At 25.1% G+C, this 19,637-nt stretch overlaps 1 long non-coding RNA gene across 1 annotated transcript; it reads left to right on the forward strand.

Moving 5' to 3' along the window:
* The first annotated feature begins 2,213 nt into the window (after positions 1 to 2,213).
* Positions 2,214 to 5,845, forward strand: LOC132803891 (uncharacterized). The gene is made up of 2 exons (XR_009639147.1): positions 2,214 to 2,454; positions 5,330 to 5,845. It is a non-coding gene; the product is annotated as an uncharacterized LOC132803891 (long non-coding RNA).
* Positions 5,846 to 19,637: the final 13,792 nt, after the last annotated feature.

The following is a 19,637-nucleotide window of genomic DNA, read 5'->3' on the forward strand; positions in this document are numbered from 1 at the left end:
GCATGTTTTGTCCTCTACCGAAAGTAATTGTGGCTGTGTATGATTCAATAGAAAGAGAGTAAAAATGTTAGTGTTTCTGGTCATTACCTATGTGAAAATATTCGACAATGAATATGTATACGATACAATTTGTATGATACCACATGTATGACGTCTTCAAGGACATGCTGTTTAGAAACACACACACACACACACACACACACATATATATATGTATATAATGCAAACATATACATATATATGTATATCGGGTTTGAATATCATGACCATTGTTGCGATTTTACTTCTTCGCCGTTAAATTGTATAAATGTTTAAGATTTATAATTATATTTATTAATCATTAGATCTCAACAAAATTTATTTTTTCTCAATAAGATTACTTTTTCTAAATAAGATTATTTTTCCTAAATAAGATTTTAGTATATCACTAAATGCGTATTTAATCATTTTTCAAATTTGAAATTTAAACATTTTGTATGAATTAAGACTAATAAAGCAGATATGATGTTAAAACTATCGAGTCATTTTAATATTGAAATTTAACTAATCAAATTGTGCAAACAAGTTCTTTCTAAAACATTTTCAATTATTGTACTTATATCCAAATACTATTCAATTTTAGAAAGACAAAAAAAGAAACATAAATGGCCTCTTTGCGCAATTTCTAGAAAATATAGAGGCCTTATATATATGTATATATATACATATATTCATGTGTTTGTAATATTTGAACACTTTATCACATAATTTTAGAAAATTGAAATTGCTCAAAGGTTAAGGAGAGAGAAAGGTGTTCAAAATTTGAAAATCATTCTGATTATGGAAAAATAAATAAATAAAAATTGAAAGATGAGATTAGAGATTTATTGTAAACAGAAAATTAAACATCATTTAGTTTTTAACTAAAATAAGGGTGTTTGGATATAAGTATGAGAATTTTGAAAAGTTTTTGATACAACAAATTTACAAAATTAAATTAAATAAATTTAAATATCAACATCATTTATTTAATATATTTGTCAAAATCCATAGTACGGGTCATTAGCATATTTGACAATTCGTTTATTAAATGTGAGTAGTTGAAGTCATTAACTACGTGAAAATGTTAGTGGTTATCAAATTAATTTGTCATTTTTTTGAAAAAAATATTAGTGGGTGGTTGAGGTCATTAATTACATAAAAATGTTCAACCATTGATCTGTATATGTTGCAATTTGTATGGTGTCACATGTTTGAGGTCTTTACACATATAAATGTTTATATAGACACATATATCTTTTCAAAAACAATTCAATTCTCAAAATATCACGATTAATATTAGGATTTTATTTTTTTAGTTTTTAAATCTCATGAAGGTTTAATATGTAAAATTATATTTATTAATTTTCGGACCTAACAAAATTTATTTTTTCTAAATAGAGAATTCAAATTGCCTAAAGGTTAAGGAGCGAGATAGGTGTTTAAAATTTGAAGAGCGTTTTGTTTATGGACAAATAAATAAATAAGGATAAAGTTATGTGATTGGACATTTATTGTACATTAAAAATTAAATGTGATTTAGTTTTTGCTTAGAATTAAAACTATTTAAATATAAGTATGAGAATTAGAATAAGCTTTAAGAGAATAAATTTACACCATAAAGTTAAATAAATTTAAAGATCAAAATCATTTGTCATATATATTTGCCAAAATATATTTCACAAATCGTTTACCAAATGTTAGTGGCTTAGGTTATTAACTACGTGAAATTGTTAGTGGTTGTCAAATATATTTGTCATTTACTTTTATTATTATTTTTTGTTAAATTACCACCCGAACGCATTTTCTTATAACTACAATGCGATCAAAAATGATATTTGTTAGCCTTTAGATCACATCAAATGCTAGAATTTAAAATTCAAAAAGTTTTGAAATATAGATTTAGTGATATACTAAAATTTTATTTAGGAAAAGTAACCATATTTGGAACTAGGTAGTTAATAAATACAATTTTAAATCTCAAATTTTGATGTGATCCAAAAACTGAAAAAGAAATTTTGGCATTAAGAATCTTATTTGAGTTGTTTGTTATATACATATATATATATATATATATGCGGGTGTGTAACTAATGACCACGTTTAACTAAATGCAAAAAAAGAAAAGTTATATGATCTATCTCATTCATGTGACGTTATACAAATTGCATCATATATAGACTTGAAGTCCAAATATTTAATTCAGTTAATGATCTCGATTCTCAACCACTTGAAGCAACATTTTACTCCCTTTCTCTTGAAAGTATATGCAGCACAGTTACTTTCAATAAAAGACAAAAGCAAGTTGCACTCCCTGCTTCAAACTATATATAGTCATCTCCATGGTCACAATTTGGAGATGCAGCAAATTTGTAATTCATTTACCTGTTACGAAGCAAACTTTCGATCTTATGCCCAAGCTTGGTCTTTTTGGCAGGTAATTAAAACATATAATTTCCCTTCTCTCTTATTTCCATGCACATTTCCATTAATCATTTTATTTATTTATTTATGGAAGTTCATTAATTAATCATTTTATTAGTATATTAAGATGCAATCAGCTTATGATATATGTTTATATCTAGTTTTTTCTTATCCGGAAAGTTTGGATAAATTTTTTAACCATGATCACCTATTACCTGTAATGGGTTAGTATGTAAAAGATGACCTAGATCTAGATCTACGGAGTCGATTATCATACAATGTCTTACTATTAATTTTTTAAAGCAAAAAGGGAAAATAAAACAACTTTTTATGCCTCATTCTCTCTTTATGGAGTTCGATTCTCCCTCTACTTCCATCATATCGTATATGTTTGTTTTAAAATTGCAAATTTTTGTTTTCTCTCTTGTTCATTTAGATAGTTTCTTTTTTCCTTTTTCTTTTGGATTTAGGTTTATGCATAACTTGATATGTGGAGTATAACCTTCATTCTCAATTTTTGTTTCACTTTTAATAAAATAGCGAGAGGGTTTTATTACCAAATGTTGAATCTAAAACTTGAGGATTGTTACCAGTGATCATTACCAACTAAGCTCTTCGAAAAGCACAATCTTTTCCCTTAATTTATTATTGGAGAAATTTTCTCATTTCCTCATGTTAATAGCTTTCAAAAGCCTATCCTATTAGTAATAGTCTGAATAAGCCAATTGCATTAAAAAAAATTTTGTTTCAATTGGGCCTTCATCAAAATTTTTAGATCAACCCGTGAGTTAGGACATAAAGGCTTAGCTTGTTAGGTTTGGTAGAATGCCTTTAGAAACCTAAAGGTAAGGGTTTTAATTTCTTGTTGAAGTTGCAAATTGTGCAGCTTAGACTCAGTTAAAATGGTGAAGTATTTGTGTTGACATGACATGACATATATATAGATACTAGACACATGTTAGATACATCTATTTGCAATAGGATATGAATACTTCATGTGGCTTGTCTAAGAAGAACGTGTTTTATGGGAGGAGAATATTATATAGGAAACTATTTAATTTTTGAAAATAAACTCTATGATTGGATTGAAGTAAGGAAAGGAAAAGAGAGAATAAGTTTAATGAGAAATGGGAATGCAACTATTTATTTAGTCCTACGCCTAACAACGTGTTGTGTTGAACCGTATTCGTATCGTGTTCATGTTAAATTTTTTTTGACCCTAACACAACCCATTAAACTTTCATATTGAGATATGTAGATCCGAACCCATTCATTAAATTTTCTTATAACTCATTACCCAACTCGTTAACCTGTTAAGCATAAATGTCAAATTTTGATTAAGTACCAAAATGATAAAATAAACCCCCTTTTTTTTCTTTTTAAAAGAAAAAAAAAAGAAAAAAAGAAAGATCAAATGAATACGTTTGTTGATAAACTAAACATCTGCAAAAAAACTGAAAAAAAAGAAAAGAAAAGCATTCACATACTAAAATTCTACATGCATTAATAATTATCAATTAAAAATATTATAAATCAAACTCATACTAAACATTCATCGTAGCTAAGTAACATGCATTGTCTATTTAAAATAGCTTCCAAATTCAATGAATCTTGTTAAGTAAAAGAAAATAGAGATGGAGAGTTCTTTGATTATGAAATAGAGAAGTGAAAGAGTAATAATGTTGCAATTTAGGAAAAAGGTTAAAGAAGCAACAAATATTTTATTATTTTAGTTTAGAGTAAAATTATTATATTATATAAAATTATAAAAATATCCCATATAAATGGGTTTAATGAGTTCAACGGGTTCCAATGGGTTCCACCCGTTAGCACTGGTTTTCTTAACGGCTCTTATTGGGTGATACTATATAGACCCAATCCAATATCGTGGATCCAAACCCGCAAATTATCATGTGGGTTTGCATCGTGTTAATGGGTCGTATGACATTTTGTCAGGCCTATTTAGTCCTGGTATTTATTATTATTAGTAACAATTAACATCTTTTATGATAAATTTTAATTGGGATAATTAATTTTATTATTTTTTGTTTTAAAATTTTAAAGGTAAACTTTTAATGGTAACCATTTAAATTACTATTTGCATATAGATTCTATAGATGATCATTCATCAATAGTAATAAATAGTATTTTTCATTTATAATCAATGCTGGATTGATTTATAAATGGAACAGAAAGGAAAAAAACATGAAAGACAATAAATATTTTATAAAGTAAATAACTTTTACTCGGAGATATTAAAAAAAAAATTAAAGTATTTTTTTTTTCATCTTTTTCATGTCAGTTTTGAAAAGTAAACAAACTGATTAAAACAAAAGTATCACTTTATTTGATTTCCTTTCCTTTTTCTTCCTCTCCAGCTTATTTTAACCATCCAAACAAGGAGTTTGAATTGTTTCCTTCCTATTATATCAATCAAATCATAGTGTAAAAGTTTAGGTTTTTAAAAGTCTTCTTCTCCTTATTAAAACTGGGTATATCAATTTTTTTTTGGTTTCTTAGATGTATCCATCCTTATTTACATTATCACCATATCCTATATTTTACAAACAAAAGGATTGGACTCCTAGATTCGAACCCCTATTTGAAATCTCTACTCGAGTCCAAGCAACATAGGTTGCAAGTAAGTTGAGGGTTTTCATTGTACTTGAAGCTGTTATTGGTGCTGTATCCATAGCTATGATTGGAGGAGGACGAGAAGAGAGAGAAATAGGAACAGAAAGTTATCATTAGTGGGAGGGAAGAGTTTATTTATTTATTATTATTATTTGTTGTTTTTCCCTTTCTTTGTTTATTTTTTATATGAAAATAGTGCATTTTGAATAATCATTACTATCCTTGTATATGTTATGATCCCAATACCACAATAGGATTTCAAATGGACAGAAACAGTCATCAGGTTGACGTAGTCAAGTTGATCCGAGATGAATTGACGGAAGTGCCTCAGATTCCCGAGTGTTGTATCTATAGAGTTCCTTTTCGACTTAAGAGTGGCCCATTTAGGGAGGGGAAAGAGGAAGTTTACATTCCCAAGGTAGTTTCTATTGGTCCAATTCACCATGGCAATAAAGGCTTAGAAAAGATGGAAGAAAAGAAAATGATTTATCTAAAAGATTTTCTTGAACGGAACGATGTAAGTTTGGAGCACTGTGTTGATACTGTAGAGGAAAGCCTGGGAAAGATACGTAAATGTTACGAAGAAAGTCTTGGGTACAAAGAAAATGAACATGAACTTGTGAAGATCATCCTAGTGGATGCTGTTTTTGTTATCTAGACTTTATTGAAATGTTGGTACGAAAATTTTCGAGATGATAACGACAGAATGTTTTTGCTGTCTTACCATTGTATCTTTGTTTATCGATCTTTCTTCTCTTTTGCTTTTCTAATTTCTGTTCATTATTTTTTTATTGCATCAGTTTTAAATTTCAGTTTTTTTTTTTCTTCTTCATATCTTTTGATTTCTTTCTTGTCTTATTTTTTAATTTGCTTTTCTTTTCTTTTTTTCTCCTGTTTCTTTTTTATATTTTTGTAAATGTCTACATTAGTACATGCAAGTTTGCCAATTGATATTAATGATTTTATAAATTAGATAAAATTTTCTGAAATATAATTAAATAAAGGACATATTTATTTTTTAATATTGAACTAATCTGATTTAAATCATTTTGCTTAATTCAAAAATCAATAAATTATATGATAACTCATATTCATTTTCTATTTAAAAAAAAAAAAGCTTAAATTCTTGTTAATAATAATTATAAAAAAAAAATATATATATATATATATATATATGGAAATTCTATGGTGAGGACGGTCCGCATGAGGACCGCAGTATTAGTGACAGTTTTTCATAGTATTAACGACGATTTTTTAGAAAATCGTTACCAATACTATGAAAAACTATCATCAATACTGTGGTCCGCATGAGGACCGTCCGCACCATAGACGGACTGTATATATATATACACACATGTATATAATGAATAGACGTATCTAATTAACACCAAATGCAATACTAGATTAATTATTTTATTATCCAACTCTATAAGTAAAAAACATCTAGTTAGTTAATTATAAGCTACATGTGAGAAGCAATTGAATCATAGGTAAGATAAAAGAGGTGAAATTTTTTTCCCTACTTTTCTCTTTTTTTCGGCCAAAATGTTATTAATACCAAGGTTTAAAATTTCGGTATCGATGGAAACATCGAAGGTTCAAAATATGAAAATTTCTATGGAAATATCGAAAATTATCGAATATCGATAAAAATTCATAAAAAAATATGGAAATCTATTTTAAAAAATAGAAATTTTTGTTAAAATTTTAGCATTAGCTTATTTAAACAATAAATTATCAAACTGATTATAATGCAAAAATATTGGATAGATATTATATTTCTCTTAATCAATTTAAATTATAATAAACGATAACGATCATAAATAAACTATTATTGATAAAAATATACAAAATACATATATACATATATATTTATATATATATATATATTTGATAAATTGTTTATTTTACAATTACATTATAATTCATAAATATCATCTCAATACTCATAGAAATCTTAAATAATTAAAAATTATTAATATATTTTTCATTTTCATTTTGACATGTGACATATGAAAAATAATTATTAAAAGATGTATCTGTTTAATAATTTTTCATGTAATTATTAATATGTCAATTACAAGGATATTGTGCTAAATATATTTATCTTTGATGTTTGGTATAATATATTTTTATTATTTTTTTATTTTTATTTGTTTAATGTTATTAGTTTAAATGCTATCAATATCAATTCTACATAATGTTATATTTTCATGTTATTATTTTTCATTTTTATGTACTCAATTGTTAACTTGTAATTATAGGATTCTAATGAATTCATCTTATACAAAATATATAGCAAGTAATATTTTTACTAAACAGCAATAATATTTTTAAATTTTTTATATAAAAAGTTTTTATAGATATTTTCAAAATTTTCATGGAAATTTTCGAAAATTTACATGGACATTTCTAAAATTTTGATGGATACTGTGGATTTTTTAATTAAATTATTAAGGATTTGATGTAGATATTTTGACGAAAATTTCCATGGAAATTATGACAAAATTTCAAAAATTTCAATAGATATTATGGAAATTTTATCCGTTTCCATTTGGAATTTAAATTTTATTTTGACCTTTTAAAAAAATAAAAATTTAGAAAAAATTTTAAAAAAATATCAGATATTTTAAACCTTGATTAGTACTATTATATATCATCATTAATTGTTCGAAAAGCTATTCTCTTTTTGTTTCAAAAAACTTAACAGCAAGAATTTTAATATATATGTTAAAAATCTAGATGGTCCATTAATCTAATATCCAAACACTTGTTTATATTTTAAGTAAATAATTTAATCCTATCAAAATAATATATGTTTTTTTATAATTAACTCCAACCATCTGTCTCTTTAGAAGCACAAAATTTGGTTGAGGAATAAATTTTTTAAGAAAAAAAATAATTTTGTGAGAGAAGTCAAGAGGTTCCATTATCTGGTGAGCTGGATTAATATTAATCAATAATAAATAAAGGACGTAGCTGGCAATAGGTGACTGTAGAAAATAGGTCAGCAAAACATATTTAATATGATTGCATGAAAATGGCAACGATATATGGTGGCATCAAATTAATCCACATCATAACAAATCCACATGAGCCAACGGCAGCAGAATGGTCTGATCCACGCACCTCTAAAACTTTTCAATAAAATTATACAATCATTTTCATCCATAAAAAAAGTTATAAAAAAAATAAATAAATCAAAAAATAAAAAATTCCTCTGTATTGTTACTGCACTACTTATATATTCTTATGTGCCTTTCATATTACGAGATTATCCCATAAAATATAATAAAAAAATTCCCATTTCTTTGGGACCGGCCTGCATCAATAATGAGTCATTTGTTGAGTCGAGAACTTTGCTTATGATGATGAAAACAAAGGCCTGCGGAGGAGATGAACTTACATACAACAAAGATTTTATCACGCCACCATATAATAACCAATAATCAATAATGTAAAAACATGAACAATCTATAATCATGTGTGATGTCAACATAAAATATGTAAGCATACTACAACGAAATTGTTGAATATCCGAGTATGAATTACTCTTGTAATTCACGTCCTTTTAATCATATTATTCACGTCCTTTTAAAAAGTTTAAATTACTCTTGTATCTTTATTAAAGTTAAATTACTAACAAAAATATTCCTTTCTCTCCTTTTTTTTTTCCGCAATAATTAAATTAAAAACTTCAAAGTCGTGTCAACCTATATTTTAATTAAATTTATTTAAATTAAGTGATAATTTTTCAATTTGAAAAAAAAAAAAAAAGACAAACAAAGCAATGTGATGTTTTAATAATTTTTTTTTTGAATCAGATGAAAATTTGTTAAATATATTTTACTAAATGTGTTATTATTTATCAAATATATTCAGTTAAATATATTATATTTTTTCGACTATATTTAACAAAATATATTTATCAAATATATAACTTACTTAAAATAAAGTAATGCAATTAAAATTATCATATAGTTTTTTATAAAAATAAAAAAAAGTAGAAAAAAATTATCATATAGTATGAGAATTAGAAAAAGTTTTGAAAGTACAAATTTGCACCATAAAATTTTACAGATTTAAAGGTCAAAATAATTTGTCAAATATATTTGCCAAAATCTTTGTATGGGTCATTAATGTATTTGACAAATCATTTATTAAATACTAGTGGCTTAGGGTATTAACTACTTGAAATTGTTAATGATTGTCAAATATATTTATCATTTATTATTATTATTATTATTTTTCCCTAAAATTACCGTTCAAACTCATTTTTTTATAACAATAACGCGACCGAAAATGATATTTGTGGCCAGGAAGAAGGTAATACATATTTTGAAACCCTACTCTGTATGTTTTTGTCCTCTACCGAAAGTAATTGTGGCTGTGTATGATTCAAGAGAAAGGAAGCAAAAATGTTTGTGTTTCTGCTCGTTAACTACGTGAAAATGTTCGACAATGAATGTGTATACGATGCAATTTGTCTGATGCCACATGTATGAGGACTTCAGGAACATGAATATTTAGAAACACACTCATACATATATATTTATAGAATGCACACATACACCTATATATACATATATATATATACACATATATGACCACAATTTGGATTTTACCTTTTCACATTTAAATTGTATAAATGTTTAAGATTTATAATTATATTTATTAATCATTAGATCTCAGCAAATTTTATTTTTTCTAAATAAGATTATTTTTCCTAGATAAGATTTTAGTATAACACTAAATACGTATTTAATCATTTTTCAAATTTGAAATCTGAACATTTCATATGAATTAAGACTAATAAAACAGATATGACATTAAAACTATCAAGTCATTTTGATATTGAAATTTAACTAATCAAATTGTGCAAACAAGTTCTTTTTAAAACCTTTTTAATTATTATACTTATATTCAGATACTATTCAATTTTAGGTTAAAAAAAAAGGAAAAAATAAATGGCTTCAATGAGCAATTTCTAGAAATTATAAACGCGTTATATATATATATATAATCATGTGTTTGTAATATTTGAACACTTTATCACTTAATTTTAGAAATTTGAAATTGCTCAAAGGTTAAGGGGAGAGAAGCGTGTTCAAAATTTGAAGATCATTCTGATTATGGAAAAATAAATAAATAAGGATAGAGAGATGATATTAGAGATTTATTGTAAACATAAAATTAAGCATCATTTAGTTTTTACTTAAAATAAGGGTGTTTGGATATAAGTATGAGAATTTTGAAAAGTCTTTAAAACAACAAATTTATAAAATTATATTAAATAAATTTAAATGTCAACATCATTTATTTAATATATTTGGCAAAATCCTCTGTATGGGTCATTACCATATTTGACAATTCGTTTATTAAATGTTAGAAGTTGAGGTCATTAACTATGTGAAAATATTTGTGGTTATCAAATATATTTTTCGGTTTTTTGTCAAAAATATTAGTGGTTGAGGTCATTAAGTACGTAAAAATATTCGACCATTGATTTGTATATGTTGCAATTTGTATGATGTCGCATGGATGAGGTCCTCAAGCACATGAACGTTTATATAGACACATATATATACTTTCACATACAATTCTGGTCTTAAAATATCAAGATCAATATTTGGATTTTAGTTTTTTTATTTTTTAAATCTCATGAAGGTTTAGTATTTAAAATTATATTTATTAATGTTCGGATGTAACAAAATTTATTTTTTCTAAAGAGAAAATTCAAATTGCTCAAAGATTAAGGAGCGAGATAGGTATTTAAAATTTGAAAAGTGTTTCGTTTATGGACAAATAAATGAATAAGGATAAAGTTATGTGATTGGAGATTTATTGTACATCAAAAATTAAATGTGATTTAGTTTTTGCTTAGAATTAAAACTATTTAGATATAAGTATGAGAATTAGAAACAACTTTAAAAGAATACATTTACACCATAGAATTAAATAAATTTAATGATCAAAATCATCTGTCAAATAAACTTGCCAAAATCTTTGGATGAGTATTAATATATTTGACAAATCATTTATCAAATGTTAGTGGCTTAGGTTATTAACTACGTGAAATTGTTAATGGTTGGAAAATTTATTTGTCATTTATTATTATTATTATTTCTTGCTAAAATTACCGTCCAAACTCATTTTCTTATGACAACAATGCGACCAAAATGATAATTGTGGCCAGAAAGATAGTAATATATATTTTTAAACCGTATTTTGCATGTTTTTTTTTTCCTCTACCGAAAGTAATTGCGGCTGTATATGATTCAAGAGAAAGGGAGTAAAAATGTCAGTGGCTCTGGTCATTAACTACATGAAAATATTTGACAACGAATGTGTATACAATGCAATTTATATGATGCCACATATATGAGGTCTTCAAGGACATGAATACTTAGACGACAAACACACACACACACAGACATATATATATATAACGCTATATATATATATATATAAAACACACACATGTACGTATATATATCATTATCAACATTAGGATTTTATTTTTTTTAGTTTTTCACTCTCAAGAAGGTTTAATATTTAAAATTATACTTACTAATTATCGGATCCGGACAAAATTCATTTTTTCGAAATAGAAAGTTGAAATTACTCAAAGGTTAAGGAGCGAGATAGGTGTTAAAAATTTGAAGACTGTTTTGCTTACGGATAAATAAATAAATAAATAAGGATAAAGTTAAGTGATTGGAGATTTGTTGTACATCAAAAATTAAATGTGATTTAGTTGTTGCTTAGAATTAAAATTGTTTAGATATAAGTATGAGAATTAGAAAAAGCTTTGAAAGAATAAATTTACACCATAAAATTAAATAAATTTAAAGATCAAAATCATTTGTCAAATATATTTGCCAAAATGTTTGTATGGGTCATTAATATATTTAACAAGTCATTTACCAAATGTAGTGGCTTAGGTTATTAACTAAGTGAAATTCTCAGTGGTTGTCAAATATATTTGCCATTTATTATTATTATTATTATTTGCTAAAATTACTGCCCAAACTCATTTTCTTATAACAACAATGGAACCAAAAATGATATTTGTCGCCAGTAAGATGGCCAGGAAGATGGTAATATATAATTTGAAACCGTTCTTTGCATGAATGTTTAGAAATATACACACACACATATATATATATATATATACATGAATGTTTAGAAGCGCACACACACACACATATATATATATATATATCCATGAATGTTTCAAAACACACACACACATATATATATATATATATATACATGGATGTTTAGAAACACACACACACATATATATATATATGTGTGTATATATATATATCCATGAATGTTTAGAAACACACACACACACATATATATATATATGAATGTATATATATATATATACATGACCACCGTTTGGATTTAACCTCTTCGCCTTTAAATCATATAAATGTTTAAGATTTATAATTATATTTATTAATTATTAGATCTAAACAAAATTTACTTTATCTAAATAAGATTATTTTTTCTAAATAAGATTTTAGTATATCACTAAAAACGTATTTAATCAGTTTTCAAATTTGAAATTTTAACATTTTATATGAATTAAAACTAATAAAATAGATACGACGTTAAAACTATCAAGTCATTTTGATATTGAAATTTAACTAATCAAATTGTGCAAACAGGTTCTTTTTAATCAATTATTATACTATATCCAAATACTATTCAATTTTAGGGGAAAACAAAAGAAAAAATAAATGGCTTCCATATGCAATTTCTAGAAAATATAGAAGCCTTATATATATATATATATGTGTGTGTGTGTGTGTGTTTATAATATTTGAACACTTTATCACATAATTTTAAAAAATTGAAATTGCTCAAAGGTTAAAGGGAGAGAAAAGTGCTCAAAATTTGAAAATCATTCTGATTATGGAAAAATAAATAAATAAGGATAGAAAGATGAGATTAGAGATTTTTTGTAAACAGAAAATTAAACATTATTTAGTTTTGACTTAAAATAAGGGTGTTTGGATATAAGTATGAGAATTTTGAAAAGTTTTTTAAACAACAAATTTACAAAATTAAATTAAATAAATTTAAATGTCTAGATCATTTATTTAATATATTTGTCAAATTCCATAGTATGGGTCATTAGCATATTTGACAATTCGTTTATGAAATATTAGTGACTGAGGTCATTAACTACGTGCAAATATTAGTGGTTATAAAATATATTTATCATTTTTTTTGTCAAAAATATTAGTGGTTAAGGTCGTTAATTACATACAAATATTCAACCATTGATTTGTATATGTTGCAATTTGTATGGTGTCGCATGTATAAGATCCTTACGCACATGAATATTTATAGACACATATATCTTTTAAAAAACAATTCAGGTCTCAAAATATCAAGATCAGTATTAGGATTTTATTTTTTTAGTTTTCAAATCTCATGAATGTTTAATATTTAAAATTATAATTATCAATTTTCGGAGCTAACAAAATTTATTTTTTCTAAATTGAAAATTGAAATTGCCAAAAGGTTAAGGAGCGAGATAGGTGTTTAAAATTTAAAGAGTGTTTTGTTTACGGATAAATAAATAAATAAGGAGAAAGTTATGTGATCGGAGATTTATTATACATAAAAAATTAGATGTGATTTAGTTTTTGCTTAAAATTAACACTGTTTAAATATAAGTATGAGAATTAGAAAAAACTTTAAAAGAATAAATTTACACCATAAAATTAAATAAATTTAAAGATCAAAATTATTTTTCAAAATTTTTGTATGGGTCATTCATATATTTGACAAATCATTTATCAAATGTTAGTGGCTGAGATAATTAAGTACGTGAAATTGTTAGTGGTTGTAAAATATATTTGTCATTTATTATTATTATTATTATTGGCTTAAATTACGGTCCAAACTCATTTTTTTACAACAACAATGCCATCAAAAATAATATTTGTGGCCAGGAAGATGGTTATATGTTTTTTCAAACTGGAATTTACCTATTTTTGTCCTCTACAGAAAGTAATTGTGGCTGTGTATGGCTCAAGAGAAAGGGAGTAAAATTTTGAATGGCTTGGGTAATTAAATATGCGAAAATATTCGACCACGAATGTGTATATGATGTAATTTGTATGATGCCACATGTATGAGATCTTCAAGAACATGAATGTTTATGTGCACACACATAGACACATGCACATATATATAAATATAAATACATATATATATATATATATATACCACCGTTTGGATTTTACTTTTTCGTCTTTGAATTGTTTAAATGTTCGAGATTTTAATTATATTTATTATTCATTGGATCTCAACAAAATTTACTTTTTCTAAATAAGATTATTTTTCCTAAATAAGATTTTAGTATATCAAAAACTACGTATTTAACCATTTTTTAAATTTAAAATTTTAACCTTTAATATGATTTAATACTAATAAAAGAGATTTTACGTTAAAGCCACCAATTCATTTTGATATTGAAATTTATCTAATCCAAATGTACAAACTTGTTCCCTTTAAAAACTTGTCAATTATTATACTTATATCCAAACAAAATTCTCTTTTAGGTATTATAAAAAAAAAAAAAAGGAGGAAAAATAAATGGTTTCTATGTGCAATTTCCATAAAGTATAAATGGCCTTCTATATATATATATATATATATACTCATGTGTTTGCAACATTTGAACCTCTATCACTTGATTTTAGAATATATTTGCCAAAATCTTTGTATGGGTGATTAATATATTTGACAAATGTATCAAACGTTAGTGGCTTAGGTTTTTAACTAAGTGAAATTGTCAGTGGTTGTTAAATATATTTGCCATTTATTATTATTATTATTTGCTAAAATTACGGCCCAAACTCATTTTCTAATAACAACAAAGCGACAAAAAATGATATTTGTGGCCAGGAAAATGGCAATATATATTTTGAAACCGTACTCTACATGTTTTTGTCCTCTACCGAAAGTAATTGTGGCTGTGCATGATATGAAGGGAAATGTTAGTGTTTGTGGTTATTAACTACGTGAAAATATTCGACAATGAATGTGTATACGATGTAATTTGTATGTTGGCACATACATGGGATCTTCAAGGACATGAATGTTTAGAAACACACAAACACACACACACACACACACACATATATATATATATAACACAAACATATATATATATATATATATGTATCATGTTTTAATATCATGACCACCGGTTGGATTTTGCCTCTTCGCCTTTAAATGGTATAAATATTTAAGATTTATAATTATATTTATTAATCATTAGATCTCAACAAATTTTACTTTTTCTAAATAAGATTATTTTTCCTAAATAAGATTTCACTAAATACGTATTTAATCATTTTTCAAATTTAAAATTTTAACATTTTATATGAATTAAGACTAATAAAACGTATATGATGTTAAAACTATCAAATCGTTTTGATATTGAAATTTAACTAATCAAATTGGGCAAATAGGTTCTTTTTAAAACCTTTTCAATTATTATACTTATATCCAAATACTATTTAATTTTAGAAAAACAAAAAGGAAAAATAAATAGCTTCTATTTGCAATTTCTAGAAAGCCTATATAGCCTTGTATATATATATATATATATTCATGTGTTTACAACATTTGAACCTCTATCACTTGATTTTAGAAAATTTAAATTGCACAAAGGTTCAGGTGAGAGAAATGTGTTTAAAATTTGAAGATTATTCTATTTATGGAATAATAATTAAATATGGATAGAGAGATGTGATTGGAGATTTATTGTACATAGAAAATTAAACATTATTTAGTGTTTACCTAGAATAAAGGGTGTTTGGATATAAGTATGAGAATTTTGAAAAGTTTTTTAAACAAGAAACTTAAAAAATTAAATTAAATAAATGTAAATATCAACATCATTTATTTAATACACTTGTCAAAATCCTTTGTATGGGTCATTAGCATATTTGACAATTCGTTTATCAAAATATAATGGTTGAGGTCATTAACTACGTGAAAATGTTAGTGGTTATCAAATATATTTGTTATTTATTTGTCAAAAATATTAGTGGTTGAGGTCATTAACTACATAAAATGTTCGACCATTGATGTGTATATGTTGCAATTTGTATGGTGTCGCATGTACAAGGTCTTTAAGCACATAAATGTTGATATAGACACATATATATACTTTCACATACAATTCAAGTCTCAAGATATCAAGATCAATATTAGAATTTTATTTATTTTAGTTTTTGAATCACATGGAGGTTTAATATTTAAAATTATATTTATTAATTTTCAGACCTAACAAAATTTATTTTTTCTAAATAGAAAATTCAAATTGGTCAAAGGTGAAGGAGGGAGATAGGTGTTTAAAATTTGAAAAGTGCTTTGTTTTTGGACAAATAAATAAATAAGGATAAAGTTATGCGATTGGAGATTCATTGTACATCAAAAATTAAATGTGATTTAGTTTTTGCTTAGAATTAAAACTGTTAAGATATAAGTATGGGAACTAGAAAAAGCTTCAAAAGAGTAAATATATACCATAAAATTAAATAAATTCAAAGATCAAAATCGTTTTTAAAATATATTTGCCAAAATCTTTGTATGGGTGATTAATATATTTGACAAATGTATCAAACGTTAGTGGCTTAGGTTTTTCACTAAGTGAAATTGTCAGTGGTTGTTAAATATATTTGCCATTTATTATTATTATTATTTGCTAAAATTACGGCCCAAACTCATTTTCTAATAACAACAAAGCGACAAAAAATGATATTTATGGCCAGGAAAATGGCAATATATATTTTGAAACCGTACTCTATATGTTTTTGTCCTCTACCGAAAGTAATTGTGGCTGTGCATGATATGAAGGGAAATGTTAGTGTTTGTGGTTATTAACTACGTGAAAATATTCGACAATGAATGTGTATACGATGTAATTTGTATGTTGGCACATACATGCGATTTTCAAGGACATGAATGTTTAGAAATGCACAAACACACACACACACACACACACACACACACATATATATATATAACACAAACATATACATATATATATATATATATATATATATAAAACACAAACATATACATATATATATATATATGTATCAGGTTTTAATATCATGACCACCGGTTGGATTTTACCTCTTCGCCTTTAAATGGTATAAAAATTTAAGATTTATAATTATATTTATTAATCAATAGATCTCAACAAATTTTACTTGTTCTAAATAAGATTATTTTTCCTAAATAAGATTTCACTAAATACGTATTTAATCATTTTTCAAATTTGAAATTTTAACATTTTATATGACTTAAGACTAATAAAACGTATATGATGTTAAAACTATCAAATCCTTTTGATATTGAAATTTAACTAATCAAATTGGGCAAATAGGTTCTTTTTAAAACCTTTTCAATTATTATACTTATATCCAAATACTATTTAATTTTAGAAAAACAAAAAAGAAAAATAAATAGCTTCTATTTGCAATTTCTAGAAAGCCTATATAGCCTTGTATATATATATATATATATATTCATGTGTTTGCAACATTTGAACCTCTATCACTTGATTTTAGAAAATTTAAATTGCACAAAGGTTAAGATGAGAGAAATGTGTTTAAAATTTGAAGATTATTCTTTTTATGGAATAACAATTAAATATGGATAGAGAGATGTGATTGGAGATTTATTGTACATAGAAAATTAAACATTATTTAGTGTTTACTTAGAATAAAGGGTGTTTGGATATAAGTATGAGAATTTTGAAAAGTTTTTTAAACAAGAAACTTAAAAAATTAAATTAAATAAATTTAAATATCAACATCATTTATTTAATACACTTGTCAAAATCCTTTGTATGGGTCATTAGCATATTTGACAATTCGTTTATCAAAATATAATGGTTGAGGTCATTAACTACGTGAAAATGTTAGTGGTTATCAAATATATTTGTTATTTGTTTGTCAAAAATATTAGTGGTTGAGGTCATTAACTACACAAAAATGTTCGACCATTGATGTGTATATGTTGCAGTTTGTATGGTGTCGCATGTACGAGGTCTTTAAGCACATAAATGTTGATATAGACACATATATATACTTTCACATACAATTCAAGTCTCAACATATCAAGATCAATATTAGAATTTTATTTTTTTTAGTTTTTGAATCTCATGGAGGTTTAATATTTAAAATTATATTTATTAGTTTTCAGACGTAACAAAATTTATTTTTTCTAAATAGAAAATTGAAATTGGTCAAAGATTAAGGAGGGAGATAGGTGTTTAAAATTTGAAAAGTGCTTTGTTTATGGACAAATAAATAAATAAGGATAAAGTTATGCGATCGGAGATTCATTGTACATCAAAAATTAAATGTGATTTAGTTTTTGCTTAGAATTAAAACTGTTAAGATATAAGTATGGGAACTAGAAAAAGCTTTAAAAGAGTAAATATACACCATAAAATTAAATAAATTCAAAGATCAAAATCGTTTTTAAAATATATTAGCCAAAATCTTTGTATGGGTGATTAATATATTTGACAAATGTATTAAACATCAGTGGCTTAGGTTTTTAACTAAGTGAAATTGTCAGTGGTTGTTAAATATATTTGCCATTTATTATTATTATTATTTGCTAAAATTACGGCCCAAACTAATTTTCTAATAACAACAAAGGGACAAAAAATGATATTTGTGGCCAGGAAAATGGCAATATATATTTTGAAACCGTACTCTACATGTTTTTGTCCTCTACCAAAAGTAATTGTGGCTGTGCATGATATGAAGGGAAATGTTAGTGTTTGTGGTTATTAACTACGTGAAAATATTCGACAATGAATGTGTATACGATGTAATTTGTATGTTGGCACATACATGAGATCTTCAAGGACATGAATGTTTAGAAACACACAAACACACACACACACATAAATATATATATATATATAACACAAACGTATACATATATATATATATATATGTATCAGGTTTTAATATCATGACCACCGGTTGGATTTTACCTCTTCGCCTTTAAATGGTATAAATATTTAAGATTTATAATTATATTTATTAATCATTAGATCTCAACAAATTTTACTTTTTCTAAATAAGATTATTTTTCCTAAATAAGATTTCACTAAATACGTATTTAATCATTTTTCAAATTTGAAATTTTAACATTTTATATGAATTAAGACTAATAAAACGTATATGATGTTAAAACTATCAAATCCTTTTGATATTGAAATTTAACTAATCAATTTGGGCAAATAGGTTCTTTTTAAAACCTTTTCAATTATTATACTTATATCCAAATACTATTTAATTTTACGAAAAACAAAAAAGAAAAATAAATAGCTTCTATTTACAATTTTTAGAAAGCATAAATGGCCTTGTATATATATATATATATATATATTCATGTGTTTGCAACATTTGAACCTCTATCACTTGATTTTAGAAAATTAAAATTGCACAAAGGTTAAGGTGAGAGAAATGTGTTTAAAATTTGAAGATTATT

This window comes from Ziziphus jujuba, chromosome 5 (genome assembly GCF_031755915.1).
Source record: "Ziziphus jujuba cultivar Dongzao chromosome 5, ASM3175591v1".
Taxonomy (NCBI): Eukaryota; Viridiplantae; Streptophyta; class Magnoliopsida; order Rosales; family Rhamnaceae; genus Ziziphus; species Ziziphus jujuba.